Raw genomic sequence first — 15535 nt, 5'->3', positions numbered from 1 at the left:
GAGCTGGTTACTCTAATTTCAGAGAAGGAGTATGATCAAAACCTTTTAGGGGGTGGGGCCCCTGGGAGACACTAAAGGCAGCTACCCTTAGAAGGGTAAGCAGTGGCCAGCTGTATTATTCTGGAAAAAAGATGTAACGAGATCCTTTGTGCTTTAAGAATTGACTAGGAGGGGCGACCTGACCCCTGGTTGTGTGGATCCCTGGGGAGAGAAAGGAAGCAGAGGTTCCAAATCTACAAGGGAAAGAGCCTACCCAAATCTGAGAAACCTTGGAGGACAGCTAATTCAAAGTATCCAGCTCTAAGAACTGTAACCCTGGAAATCCATGCAAGGCATCACCGAAGCTGGACCAAGCCCTGGGAAGCCAATCGTTCTCCCTGGAAGATCCTCGGCAGCACACCCGGGAACCTGGATTTGTAGTACCGCAAGGTTTGATGGACTGTGTAGGACGCTGTCAACAGTGACACCATGTGGCAGTGAGAAGCAAAGGCAGGAGCAGGCTAAGCTTCCAGGCTCTCCAAGGTGGACCAAGAAGTCCGAATGACCTCCTTCCTCCCTCCTGTTTAGGATTCACTGTGCCATAGAGCTCTGGGGCCATGAGGTGGGGTTTGCAGATATGAGACAGCTACAGATCTGATGCAGCTGATCCCAAGACACTGAAATGACTGAAGATTCCCGGATGAGGCAACTCCATACTCTTCTTTCTAACTTATTTCCCCAAGTGCTCAATTCAGAAAAGTGAATAATTTCTATTACTCAGATGATGAGAGAGCAGTGGCTAGTATATTTAGTAGAAAAATTGAAGCAGAGAAGGTCATTTTGGAGGGCTGCTGTTTTGCAAAATCAAACGGGGTATTTCCGAGCTCCCCCCAGGAAGCCTTCCTTGATCCTGAGTTAGGTGTTCTCCTAAGGACCTGTGCTTCCCCATTCATAGCATTTAAGGTGCAATTGTGCTTTCCTGTTGACGTGTTCTAGCTTGTAGCAGCAGGGACAGTATTTTGTTCACCATTGTATCCCTGCTGCTTTGTATGTGTTGAAACCAAAGGATTATTTTATAGCTAATCCATAACCCAGACTCAGGAAAGGTCTGGGAAGAATGAGACAGTTTTTTCACTTTGATGCCTGATGCTGTGTTCTTTCTATCTGGTGTCTTCAATTTGGAAGGCTGTGGACCTCTATCTGGAAGTCTGAACTTTAGATTTGAAGGCAAGTCAAAAAGGCTGCTTCCTGAACTAATGCACCACCTGCCCTGATGTTTGGTTATGCTACCAACTTGATATTCTTTTCATAGAAATTGTTCTCAAAGTGCAACTATGTGACTTAATAAAAACTTTCAGCAGTGACACAGAAGAGAAATACTTTCAGAGGTCGTGAAATCACTTTTACTTTTTATCATTTCCAACATTTCAGTGACCCATACATGACTGATTTGGGAGAAAAGATCTGGTTTTACAATTCTTCATGTCTTCTCTAGGGGGTGAATATAATCTTTCCAAAGAACAGACAAGGAAGCTCAATCATATAGTGAACATTGTCACAGGAGGAGTCCTCCTGAAGCTTAAAGGGAAGTTTGCAGACATATAAAAATATATACTTCTTTATGTAAAAGGAGAATAAACATTGGAACTCTACCCTAAGGGCTTGTACAGGTAAAAAAATTTAATATATTTAATGTGAACTCACAGATGATTTACTCTATAATGGATTATGAAAAGGAATTCAGAGATGTTTGGAGCTCAATTTCATGGAAGAACTCTACCTTCCATTTCAGGGACAGAACACTGGGCTAGAAAAGCTGCTTGTCTGACCCAGTGTGGAATTTCTTATGATTTGTATACTCCTCTATGGCACACAATAGATGGTTAGTGAGTTGAAGCCTAACCAGACACTGAGCCTTAATGATGTCATCAAGCTCAGCTCTGGGAGCCAGCATTCCAGAACCCCAGGCTAGGGGAGCACAGGAATGTGTAGGTGGGAATCGAGTTCTGATTCCTAGCCCTTTGTTTGGTATGGACTCCCTTCAAACTCCAGTCCCCAGACTAAGAAATCGGTTCCCACTTAGTCATGAGGAAACCATGAGAAATGAGTTGTATTTCAGAGGTATTTCCGGCTATCTCTTCAGTCTGATGTTTGGGAGCAAAGGGCAGTGGAATGGGGGTAACAAGGCACAGGGAGGACCTTCTTTTATGAATATGAGAGTGGACTGATTAAGCACACAGCAAGGAGCAGAAGGCCCTCTCACCAGTTGAACGCTGAGACTGAATTCCTCCTCAGAGGATCTGAGCTTGTGGTGGATTGGATCCACAGGACACGAGGGCCTGAAGCACAGTTTTATGGGACCACAGAACATGAAGGATAACGTCTCTTCCTTTCTCTTCTGCTCCCTCTTCCCTCCCTCAGGAAACCCCAGTAGTAGAGGGTGTGCCTTCAACCAGATAACTGTTTCTTTCTTCTTTTTTTTTTTAATGTCAATACTGATTTTTTATTTATTTTTTTGCAGTACGCGGGCCTCTCACTGTTGTGGCCTCTCCCGTTGTGGAGCACAGGCTCTGGACGCACAGGCTCACTGGCCATGGCTTACGGGCCTAGCTGCTCCGCGGCATGTGGGATCTTCCCGTACCGGGGCACGAACCCGTGTCCCCTGCATCGGCAGGTGGACTCTCAACCACTGCGCCACCAGGGAAGCCCCAGATAGCTGTTTCTAACTAACAGTTCTGTGCATTGTGCTTTCCTGCTTGTTGAACAGCAAACTGGCTTTCCTCCTCTTTGTTCTTCTCCTTCCGCCTGTAGGGCAAATTTCTCCTCTCTATCTTGCAGGGCCAATAGTTCAAATACAGTGCTATGATGATTACGCCCACTCCAAGGGTGACAATAATGACGACGAAGATGGTGGAACTGACTCCTTCATCCAGTCCTGCCCAAGCACAGAAGACAGAGAATTGGGAGTGATTGAGGGCAGGAGAATCACCCCACCCCAGCCCACAAGGCCCATTTGTCAGTCTCACCCTCCCCAGTCCACTAAAATCTTTCTTCTTTCCATGTTTGTTTAAGAATCCCAAAGAAACTAAAGAAACTTTCCCAAATAGCCTCACCTGGGCAAGGAATCAGGGCCAGCAGGGCCCAGACACCGAACAGTAGCATTTCTATCCTTATGAGAAGGGCCAAAAGCTGGAGAGGAAGAAAGGAGACAGCAATGCTGGAGAAAGCGACAAAAAAAGACAAAGGATATAGGAAATTATTTCTGTGATACTGTTCACAGTTAGCTCCTTCCCTAAAAACTTGCATGGTCTGGAGAAATTGCAGCAAAAGTATCAGTGGTTTGGATGTACTAAAAGAAATTTTTGCATCTATTTCAGTTTGGTTTATATGCATAGCAAAAAGACATAGGAAAATATGATAAATAATGAAGGGGATATTAAATTAAGTGAGATTCCTTTATAAGCTTGTATTGCACTTACCTGTTTACATGTTTGCCTCTATTTGAGTCAATAGAAGATGGCTGTTAGCATAGACATATGAAAAGTGAGGTTTAGAGAGATGAAATTTGGCAGTGTTTATCTGGCACTGTCCAGTGGAAAGTGACCCTGAATCTAGAAAACATGTTCACTCGAGTCCTGTTCTCTTATGGGAGAAATGCTTCTTCAGGACTCTCTCTTCATGACCTCTATTAAATATCCCTCAAGATAATCCATCTCTTTCTGATCTGCCTCCAGGTTCACCAAGAAACATTTGGATTACTACTTTGGCTTAGTTAAATCTTAAGTGTCCACTTCTTTTCTCTGCCAATCCATACCAAGTTTTTCTTTCAAAACCCCATTCAAGGGGCTTCCCTGGTGGCGCAGTGGTTGAGAGTCCGCCTGCCGATGCAGGGGACGCGGGTTCGTGCCCCGGTCCGGGAAGATCCCACGTGCCGCGGAGTGGCTGGGCCCGTGAGCCGTGGCCGCTGAGCCTGCGCGTCCGGAGCCTGTGCTCTGCAACGGGAGAGGCCACAACAGTGAGAGGCCCGTGGACCGCAAAAAAAAAAAACAAAACAAAACAACAAAACCCCATTCAAGCAAATTTCTTCTAAGAAAGGACTTTCTTGACTAATCCTATCCCACTTCATAATCCCTCACTTATTACACATTATCTGTACCTCACTTTATGCCAAACATGATTTCTGAAGCTATGTATATTAAAATGTAATTCACCTCAGTGCATTATTTTAATGATATAATCATTACTGTACTAGGAATTCCTTAAGAACAAGAAATAATACTTTCATCATCTTGCATCTCCAGCATCTAGCACAGTGCCTAGCATATTATGGATATTCCATAAATAAGTGACTATCCTCTAATTCTCCATTTTAATTTTCATACACTGGGTTGTGTACAAGTCTACCTTTACTTGTATGCTGGTCTGAAAGAGAGTTGGTTTTTTTTTTTGGTCTTTTTTATACACGCATAAAACAATAGGCATATCAAAATTTACACTCTCAAGTAAATGCTACCATTCAAAACAATCATTTTGGGAGGCTATAAATTTAATCCAGCGATGACACCATTATTCAAAACGTTTTTGGGAAGTGATTTAGAACTGGCTTTTAAGCTACATAAGAAATATCAGTCTCTTTATTAAGCTATTCTGTTGGGTTGGCCAAAAAGTGCCTTCAGTTTTTAAGTAAAAATAAAAGACACATTTTTCATTTTTACCAAGAACTTTTTTGAACAATGTATTCATCCTTTTGTTCCAATACCTTCTGCCATTTTTCAGGCAACTTCATAATTCCATCTCCCCAAAACTTTTTATCTTTTTGAGCAAAGAACTGTTCCAGGTGCCTTTTAGAGTCTTCCAGGGAATTGAATTTTCTTCCATTAAGAGAATTTTGTAAAGACCAAAATAAATAGAAATCCGAAGGTGCAATGTCTGGTGAATATGGCAGATGAATCAGAACTTCCCAGCCAAACTGTAATGGTTTTTGCCTGGTCATCAAAGAAACATGCAGTCTTGCATTATCCTGATGGAAGATTATGCATTTTCTGTTGATTAATTCTGGATGCTTTTTGTCAAGCGCGGCTTTCAGTTGGTCTAACTGGGATGGAATTAATCGTTTAGTTTTCCAGAAGGAGCTCATAATAGAGGACTCCCTTCCAATCCCACCATATACACAACATCACCTTCTTTGGATGAAGACCGGACTTTGGTGTGGTTGGTGGTGGTTCATTTCGCCTGCCCCACGATCTCTTCTGTTCCACATTATTGTACAGTATCCACTTTTCATCGCCTGTCACAACTTGTTTTAAAAACAGAATATTTTCATTATGTTTAAGTAGAGAATTGCATGTAGAAATATGGTTAAGAAGGTTTTTTTCACTTATGTGGAACCCAAACATCAAAGCGATTCACATAACCAAGCTGGTGCAAATGATTTTCAACCCTGACTTGGGTATTTTGAGTATGTGGGCTATCTGCTGCATGGTTTAACGTTGATTGTTCTCAGTTAATGTCTCGATTTGATCACTATCAGCTTCATCTGGTCTACCTGACCATGGAGCAGCGTCCAGCGAGAAATCTCCAGCACGAAACTTTGCAAACCACTTTTGATACGTTCAGTCAGTCTCAGTGCGTTCTCCATACACTGCACAAATCTTTTCTTGCGTTTCAGTTGCGTTTTTACTTTTCTTGAAATAATAAAGCATAATATGCCAAAAATGTTGCTTTTTTCTTCCATCTTCAGTATTAAAAGGCTACACAAAAATTCACCAAATTTGATTTCTTTTATTAAGTGCACGCTGATATGACAGCTGTCACATACAATCTAACAAAATTGTTTCCAATGAAGTTAAAGACAACTAAGTGCTACTAGAGCCATTTTATGGTAAAAAAAATAACAACAGACTTGGGCTTCTCTGGTGGCGCAGTGGTTGAGAATCCACCTGCCGATGCAGGGGACACTGGTTCACGCCCCGGTCCGGGAAGATTCCACATGCCGCGGAGCGGCTGGGCCCGTGAGCCATGGCGGCTGAGCCTGAGTGTCCGGAGCCTGTGCTCTGCAATGGGAGAGGCCACAACAGTGAGAGGTCCGCGTACTGCAAAAAAAAAAAAACAACAACAACAACTAACCTTTTGGCCAACCCAATATTATTCTTTGGACAAAAGTGATATTACTCAGTCACCTTATTCCCCAAACTTAGCTCTGAGTAACTTTCATCTCTTTCAAAGGAAGATCTCCTATCAGTGAAGAGATTCTAAATAAAGTAACCTCAGACTCTGAAGGGCATTTCAAAACAAGTGTTTTGAGTAACAACAGTTCTGCTGAAAAGAGTACAAAAGCCCCAACTGGGACTACTTATATTCATACATTCTTTCAGCAAACAATTATCAAGCCAGGCTTGTAGTAAGGTGTTGAAGTTACCAAGATTTGTCCTATGACATAGGAATTCCTGGTAGTTGGAGGGAAAGACAAATGTAAATACAAATAACAATATACTGTGCCGAATGTTATCATAAATATTGGGAGGGAGTAAAATGAGAATTAAATGAGTTAATTCAAGTGTTTAGTCCAACTGTTGGCACCTAAGTCTTCAATAAATGTGATGATGGTGATTGTGCTGCTCTTGTTGATGCTGCTGCTAATGATAAGCAAATTGATCATGTAGCATTGAGGAGGGAATCATTACTTCTCTATGAAGGAGTTGAGAAGGTCTCTCAGAAAGGTCCCCTTTGAGCTGCATTTTCTATTATGTGCAGAAGTCTGTTAAAGCATGAAGTGATATGGAGAAGAGGTCAGGCCAGGCTTATTTGAGAAAATTAGAGAAGTTCATCCTCATTTTCCCTGTGGCATGTTATGATCAGGTACTGAAACATGAAATTTTATATTCATTTTCTTAATGAAAAAGAAAGCAGCATCCCTAATGGGAAACAATTTTTAAATCTTGAAATCCCTTTTGCTCACTCTGTAGACTATACCCTAAATTAAAGGTTTAAATTGTCGGCTATTCTAGGCGTGTACTCCAGCCACTAAAGGGTTGTAGGGAGAGTGGTGGGCAATGAGGGGAGGGTGGCAAACACGCATGTGCTGTTGGATGGCTTTGGCTGTGTAGCTGAACTGGACTTCCTGTCAGAGTTTGGGATGCTTACCATCCATTTACATCCCAGGTGTTCTTGCAGTTTCTTATACAGACCTGAGTCACATCCCACCCTTTGAACACTGTCTCTTCGCTATGCCTGGAATTTGCTAATTCGCTTCCTCCTTCCTGAACACTTCTTCACCCAGTTCAATGTGTCTTTTCAACGAAGCCCACTGTGACCAGCACTTTTCAACCCCGGGTGCCCAGGCCGCATCCCAGCACACCCTAGGTCGACGCTGCTGCTTTCTCTTCCCCCAGCAGTGCCACCTTCTACCACACTCCCCCTGACCCCTTAGGCCTGGGAGTCTGGTCTACTTCCGGCCTGGACTGTAAGCCCCATGAGGCCTGGGCCTTTTTCACTAATGGATCCCAAGCACCCAGAGTGGCTGTAGGTGTTCAACGACTATAAACGAATGAATGAATGAACTAGATAAAATATTTACAAATACTTGGGTGACGGGCTGCGCCCACCGCTCAGATACAGAGCCCAGTGAGTTGTGGCTTGGAAGGTGTTTCCCATGCAGCGTGTACACAACGTGGCTCTGAGCCCAACAGGCCATGAAGCCTTTTAAAGGTGGATGGTATTTTACATTTTTTAACTATGTGGGGGAAATACTTCAATGAGTGCTCCTCAAAAATTCCGGAGTGTGAGGAGGTGAAGCCCAACCAGGAGGCCAGACCCCCACAGATTTGACAGGAAAGCCGGGAGAAGACCCCAGCATGAATCTAAGCAAAGAAAACAAGACCTAAGTTCTCACTGAGGGCCGCTCCTCACTGCTCCAGCCGCTCCTCGCCTCGCCCGCTTCGCTCTCAGGCGCCTGCCACGCGCTCCGACCTTTTGGTAGGCACAGCCGGGCGGGGGCGCACGAAGACGTTCCTGGCCGGATGATTTGCCTGATCTGCCTAGAAACTCGTGACGTCTACGCAGAAGCTTAGCGGGGGTTGGCTGAGACAAGCGGGGTGGGCCGGAAGCTAGGACGACAGGAGGGGGTAACGGGGAAGATGAGAGTAGGGAAGCCTGTATCCTGCTTGGCAGAGAGCGCATATTTGACGCAAGGTAATGGCTACTACAGTAAAAAGAATGTGAAAACAAAAGGGAAATGGTGGTTGTAGCAAATAATGGCTCTGTAAGGAAAACAAGGGGTTGTCGGCACCCCTGTGCCTATTCGTCTTGTGGCGCGTCCTGAACACGTGAGGCTCCCGCGCGGGAGCGGGCTGCGCGCGCAGCGTCCTTCACGCCTTGGCTCTCTGGGCGGGCTCGGGTGTGGACCTCGGCTAAGTGACTCGTAGAAAATCCTGCTGGGAGTCCACCAGGCTCTAACTGGGTGGGCTGGGAAAGGGGTTCGGAGGCACGCCCTGCCACTGTCTGAAAAGTCTTTTCGGCGCCGCGCCCCCCTTTTCTATACCCCGCTCTCCACATAGAAGTAACACGCTTGAGGGAACTAGCGGTTCGGGCCTCACTTCCTACCAAAGGTGCCTGCGCCCTTGCTCCCGCCCAGGGCTTATCAATAAGCTATAAAAATTAAGGTGAGCTTGTAAATCCTCCTTTGTTGCCTCTTTTCACCCCGGGTCCCTTTTCCTTAGCTTCCACGTCTAACATCTCCCGGGGGTCGTGTCTCAGAAACCTTTCCCTGAGCCCAGATAGGGCCGTTCACATCGGCATCTTTTTGCGGCTTTGGCTCTCCCGTAATTGTTGGTCTGACCGTGAGGCATTGGGCTGAGTTTCTTGGTGAAGTGAAATTTGAGGATTTGGGAGAGTTTTTTTTAGGAGGGCAGTTATTAGGTGCATCCACTATCTCGTTTAATAGAACTCCCTTCCAGTGAGGAGGCAGTACTTTTAACTCGATTTCGTGAATGAGGAAACAGACTTGGAGAGGCCTCACTAATCTTTGTATGGGGGAGGCAGGCCGGGAAATTATTAATGTTGACAGTTTTGGTGACCAGTATAAGTATTTTTTAAAATTTATTTTTGGCTGCGTTTGGTCTTAGGTGCTGCCTGTGGGCTTTCTCTAGTTGCGGCGACCACGGGTCGCCGTTTCGTTTCGGTGCGCGGGCTTCTCATCCCAGTGGCTTCTCTTCTTGCAGAGCATGGGCTCTAGGCACGCGGGCTCAGCAGTTATGGCGCAGGGGCTTAGTTGCTCCGCGGCATGTGGGTCTTCCCAGACCAGGGCTCGAACCCATGTCCCCTGCATTGGCAGGCGGCTTCCTAACCACTGCGCCACCAGAGAAGTCCTGACCAGTGTAAGTCTTAACCATTTTTTTTTTCAGCTGCCTGTCTTGTACCCTAGTACCACTGCCTCCTCTCCTTCCATACTGACAGTTTGAGGGAGAATGTTGGATAGAATAGAAGCTTGGGGGCTAAACAAGCCAATGAATCCCTCAAAAATGTCCTACTAGCTTTAAGACTATGGGAAATTTCCGTAACTTACACTTTCCTTATCTGTCAACAGGAATGGCATTTAGTTTATTTATAGGAAAGTGCCTACCATTGTTTTCTGACACTAAAAATAGGTGTGCAGTAAATGGGCATCTGTATTTTCTCCTCTTCCGATCTCCGAAGGGCCTTTCCTGACTACTCTCTAAAACTGACAGGCTTTCTTTTTCTTTTTTTAAGATAATTAATTAATTTTTGGCTGTGTTGGGTCTTCGGTTCTGTGTGAAGGTTTTCTCTAGTTGCGGCAAGCAGGGGCCACTCTTCATCGCGGTGCGCGGGCCTCTCACTATCGTGGCCTCTCTTGTTGCGGAGCACAGGCTCCAGACGCGCAGGCTCAGTAGTTGTGGCTCACGGGCCTAGTTGCTCTGCGGCATGTGGGATCTTCCCAGACCAGGGCTCGAACCCGTGTCCCCTGCATTGGCAGGCAGATTCTCAACCACTGCGCTACCAAGGAAGCCCCTTTATTTTTCTTTATAGCACTTATTGCTACCTGACTTTAAGGTAAATATCCAGTGGTGTTCTGGAGCAACTCGAATGGGCGGGCCATTTTCTTCCCAGCTCTGCATTTAGTGATGGTAGGTTGGTTACCTGAAACCATGGTAGAAGTTTAAAAAAAAATTTAATTGAAGTGTAGTTGATTTACAATGTTGTGTTAGTTTCTGGTGTACAGCAAAGTGATTCAGTCATATAGATATGTATATTCTTTTTCATGTTCTTTTCCATTATTGTTTACTACAATGGTGGAAGTATTTATATCACTGAAATTGTCAGAGGTTACAAATCAGGGTTTGATTTTGTTTTTCTGAGAACTGGTTGGTAAATATTTACCGGTACACCACTGTATATTTCTATTTGTTTATCTGTTTATTGTTTTCTCTCTAGAATCTGAGTGTCATGAGGGCATGATTTTCATGTGTCTTATTTATTGCTGTCACCTTAACACCTAGAACAATGGCTCACATAGTATGCACTCAGTAAATATTCAGTAATTGAGTGAGCTGAGAGTCTGTGAAGAGTGGTGATTTCACACCTTAATTTTCTTTAGGGGAGGCATGGCATAACTCCCTCAGAGGACTCTTAGCTTTGGGACACCAACCTCCTTTGACTGCTTTTCATTTTCCTTCTGCTTCTCCATCCCTTGTCCCCAAAGGTAGTGGTGAGGATGAGAATTTGGATCTGTCCAGAGAAGGCATTACCCCCACCCTCTTCCAGGCAACAGGCTTAGTGCATCATCCCCAGCCCTGGCATCCTCTGTCCGTGGGCGAGAGTGGAGGAGCTGTGCTTGTCAGAGACATGCCCTCAACTTACCCCAGCCCCAGACAGCTCAAAAGACCAAAATGGAGGTGACCCCTAATACCATTTTTCCAAAGAAGTGTTTCTTTTACCTCTTCATAAGGTTCCCAGCAATTACTACTTTATGGGCTAGTTTTAAAAGGTTTCAGAGATTTCTGGGAAGTTTTAATTGACAGGTTTTTATTTTATTTTCATGGTAATATTTTCAGGAATATTTAATTTGTCTGAAATCATAGAGTAATTTAAAGACTTTATGAAAATAGCATATATATCAAAATTTATCAAACTGTGCAATTTAAACATGTAGTTGATTGTCAATCATATTTCAATAAAGCTGTTTTTTAAGTCTTTATAGAAATATTTAATATTCATAAAATTTTTTCAGTATCAGTAACCAAATTTCAGTTTCATGCTAGAGTGTTACCATTCTCAGGAATTTTTTTGCCAATTTCTAAATTTGCATATCACTTTAGTATGTTATTTCTAGTAAAATGTATTTGTGATGTGGTTGCTTCTGTTGCTTTACCTGATTTTTAGCATGTTCACTGTTTTTTGTTTGTTGTTTTCTTTTTGGTCCTTTACAAATTCATTTTCCTGGTTAATGCATATCAAATCTGAGGCTAGTTCATAAGCTCTATCATAGTAACCCCTTTAAGCTTCCCTCATTTCTCTTTTGTGGCTTTGAATGGTTTTGTTCATTTATGTTAACTCTTTCTGTAAAGTTCTACCAAATCAACATCCTAATCGCTCCTTGTTAGAAATCAAAATTTCTGCACTTATACTTGGCAGGATTTTTTCAGCTGCTTATTTTTTTTTCAGGTACTGTTGAATGTCATTTTCTATTTTGTCACATGCTTACATTTTTATTATCCTTTTTCCAGTTCCTCAATGGCATATCAGCCTTAAATTTCATTTCTTCAATTAAAATTTAATCTTCAAAATCTTTAAGGCTGTTAATATAATCCCATGTAATAAAAATAGCTATATCATGTAAAAACAGTTTTTTAAAAGTTCTGGTAATTTTATAAAATAGTCACTTAGTGAATGGAATTTTAGCAAATAAGCTTGCTCCAGCTGTCCCATTTCTTTATGTGAATGGTGCTTTCCTAGAGAAGTGGAGAACGTATTCCTTCAAATGGATAATTGCTTTGGCCCAGGTGGTTCATGATTGTGGGACTGACTTATAGAGGCAGCAGGTTTGAACCTGACAAAAGCCGGAGAAACCCCAGCTGGAGAGCTATCCTCTTCTGAAGGTGCATCTCTCATTTGACTGCTTTTTTTACTTGGTTTCTTGGCTCCCCAAATCTGCTGCCTTCCTGATCCCTCAAGACTTTCTCCCTTACCTGCTCTTTATTTGTGGGGCTGGCAATGCCTAACTCAGGGCAACTTGTTTATAGAGGCTAAATGGCTAGTTAGGATCAGCATAGTCTTAACCAGAATCAGAAGAGCGTATAGATTATGGGTTAAACATCAGGAGTTAGTACTAAGTGAATCAACCTTGGCAGTCCATCAGAGTCAAGGTGAGGGTAAGATCTGAACTAGGGAGTAAACAAAGAAAAATCCAGGAATCCAGGTGGAAAGTCACAAGTCAATATGTTCAAGAGAGTGAGAGTGTAAAGCTCAAGAAAGATTTGGGAGTCAACGTTAACTACTATGATTAAACTGCTGCTATGATTAAACTGGTTTTAACCTTCTGCCCTGATGGGTTAACTCCTGATTGGGACCAACTTGGAACAGAGTTCTAGGGTGAGGAGCAGAGGTGACTTTTATCAGAGTTATTTCCTGTGCAGGCATTTTTTTGTGCACTGTCCTGGAGTTCACACTGCAGGGGTGCGTGGTTGCAGAACCCCAAACAAAAGCCACAGCACAATATGATGAATACTCTTACACAGGTTTATACTGAGTGCTATGGAAAACAGAAAAGAGAACAACAAATTGACAGTGGCAGTTGGAGGGTGGGGATAGGAAATCATGGAAAATTCCAGAGGCAGTGGCATTTGAGTTGGCCTTGAAGAATAAACAGACTCTTGCATAGCAGAGAACTGGGGAAGAACACTTACTCATTTAATAAATATGTATTGAGTACTTAACTTTGTGCCAGGTATAGCTCCAGGCAGTGGGGACACAGCAGCGAACAAAGTCCCAGCCTTAAAGGAGCTTACATTCTAGTGACATCATAGGCAGAAGAACCACAGCATGAAAGGTATGTTCAGGGAAGGGCAAGTTCAGTGTGGCTTGATGGTAGAATACTTGGGATGTTGGTGGAAAATAAAGCTAGAGAGGTAGGAGGAGGACAGAGAATAAAGAGCCAATTATGCCATGTTTAGATATAGACTCTTCTGGAAGCCATTGGCTTTTAACATTTTAGAAGCCCTTTAGGAACCCTTTCTGCCAAAGAAATCATGCAAGGTCACTCAACATAAAAAGCAAAAAAAAAGTAGAGCTCCTTGTCTGAAGCAGGGATATGGAAGGTGGGGTGCGGGGAGGTCAAGCAAGGGAGGAACTCCTAGCTCTGCCATCTCACCTCACTCTCAGCTCTGCACAAGAGCTCTGAGAAACCCGAAGGACCACAGTGGGTTTAAAGCCCACTAGTGAAGGTGATGGAGGGCACATGAATATGAGAAAATGGAGAGATGTGATCAGATTTGCTATCTTGAGATAAAATTGGCAGGGGGAATGGGGTAGAATGGCCTATTAGCAGAGAAACCATGGCAGAGGGAGGTTATGGAAGAGGTGCTGAGGTCCTGACCTAAGATGGGTAGGATGGATCCAAGAGAGATTTAGGAGGTAAAACCAATAGAACTTGGTGACTAAGACTGAGCAGGAGTAAGAGAGGGAAGAGTAAAAGATGATTTCAAGAATGAAGGTCCTTAAGCCTTCCTCTGTTCTCTTTGCTTTTGGTTGCAGGCACCCTGGGCATCTGTTTGGGTCACTCCACCTTGTTTGTCTCTCAGCTGCCTACGAGATCAGTTTGAATGTCTCAGCAAGGCAGTGTTGGCCCTTCACCATGTTTTCATGCCTGTAATCAAGATAGATACAGGGGAGGAGACTGAGAGGGTGGGCAATGAGATACTGATTTTGGACAGATGGGTTTAAGTGACCTAGGGAGCATCTAGCAGGGAGTTGGAGATATGGATCTGAAGGTCAGGAGAGAGGTGGGAGTTGGAGTTAGAGATTTAGGGTCATCAGAAAATAGGCAGTAATTGAAGGGAGGGGCCAAATTCCAGAGCTAGGAGGTCACCTCTGGGATGGTCTGAGAAGTGACCAGGAAGAGGATTCTGAGACCACAATGCCACGTAGGTCTCTGAATGCATCGCAACCCTCTACCTTGCATGGGGAGAGAACAAATGGTAGAATCAAGCCCCAGACCTTGGCTCCAGAGAGTCCAGGAGTGTCACCTGGGCTGTAGGCCTACAGCCCACTTCTTGAATCCTGGTATCTGCTCCCACTATTGAAAGTCTGTGCTTCAGGAGTTTTATCTTCTAGACTGTGTTGACTGAAAATATGTGTATTGAGAACCATGACCTCAATTGGGCACACAGAAGAGGAGCTTTCTGACTTATACTTGATAATCCAGCAAAATTGATTCTGATTCTCTTCACCCTGTACTGCTTCATGCCCTTGAGTCTTACACTGTTTTCTTTACCTAACTCATTCATCATCTCTTTTGCATAACCTCCTCCAAGAAATCTTTACTAATCCCTTTTGCCCACTAAAGGCCTCCTCTGTTTTCCCAGGGTACCTTGTGAATACCTTTATCTTAGCAGTTGTCACATGGAGAAATGATCTATTTATGCATTTATCTTTGCTAGAATATATCAGGGACTGGCACATGGAAGGTGTTCAATAAAGGCTTCTCAAATGGCAAATATAGCATCTGCTGCTTTACTGTCCAGCCCTTCTGCTGCTCTGACTGGGCAGTGCCCCAGGCCTGCCTTCCCACCACATCCACATGGGAGATGAATGCGTCAGCTGCCTGGACACTCCAGCGGGGACAGACTCCTCGTACAGCCCCAGAATGCTGCCATCATGATAAATTTTTCCCACCATGACCTGACTACCACATTGTTTCTCCTGTAATTCCAGCCTCCGGAGGGCCACCAAACTGAGGAGTGATCCTTTGCCTGCTTGCTCTAGGGCCATCTTGCTCCAAGGGCCTTTCTCTTGTGAACTCTTTTGGGGCTATTTTGCCCACCAGACAGCTGGACAAGGAACCATAGAGCCCATGCTGGGGATTATCCCTTTGGCTCCGGTTGTATTACATACATTACTATTAAACACTTTATTACATTAAATACCTTAGTTCCATTCAGTCTCTGGGCATCTGTAGATACAACAGGGTCCAGAGTTTATTAGAAAGTCCTTCTTCTGAGACCACAGAAGGTCTCAGAATGAAATTCTGAAAAGTGGTCACTGAGCAGAATAAGTATCAAGGGAAGAAGGGAGGAAGAGAAAAAGGCATTCCAAGTTGAAAGAACAAAGGCATGGGAATGCTGCCTCCATGACTGCAAGTCATGTAATTGGCTGTACCGTTAGGTCCTACGAAGGTGGCAGTGGAAATGGCCTCCTCTCCCCACATCTCTATTTCTTCAGTGTTAACCTAGTGCTCTCTTTTCACAGGGTTCTGAATTGTCTCAAACTGAGATATCAGATCCATTCGTCTACTGGGTGACCACCAATCGTATCTCCTTCAAAT

The sequence above is a fragment of the Kogia breviceps genome, chromosome 19, assembly GCF_026419965.1.
Source record: "Kogia breviceps isolate mKogBre1 chromosome 19, mKogBre1 haplotype 1, whole genome shotgun sequence".
Lineage (NCBI taxonomy): Eukaryota > Metazoa > Chordata > Mammalia > Artiodactyla > Physeteridae > Kogia > Kogia breviceps.
Note: the sequence above shows the minus strand (reverse complement) of the source record.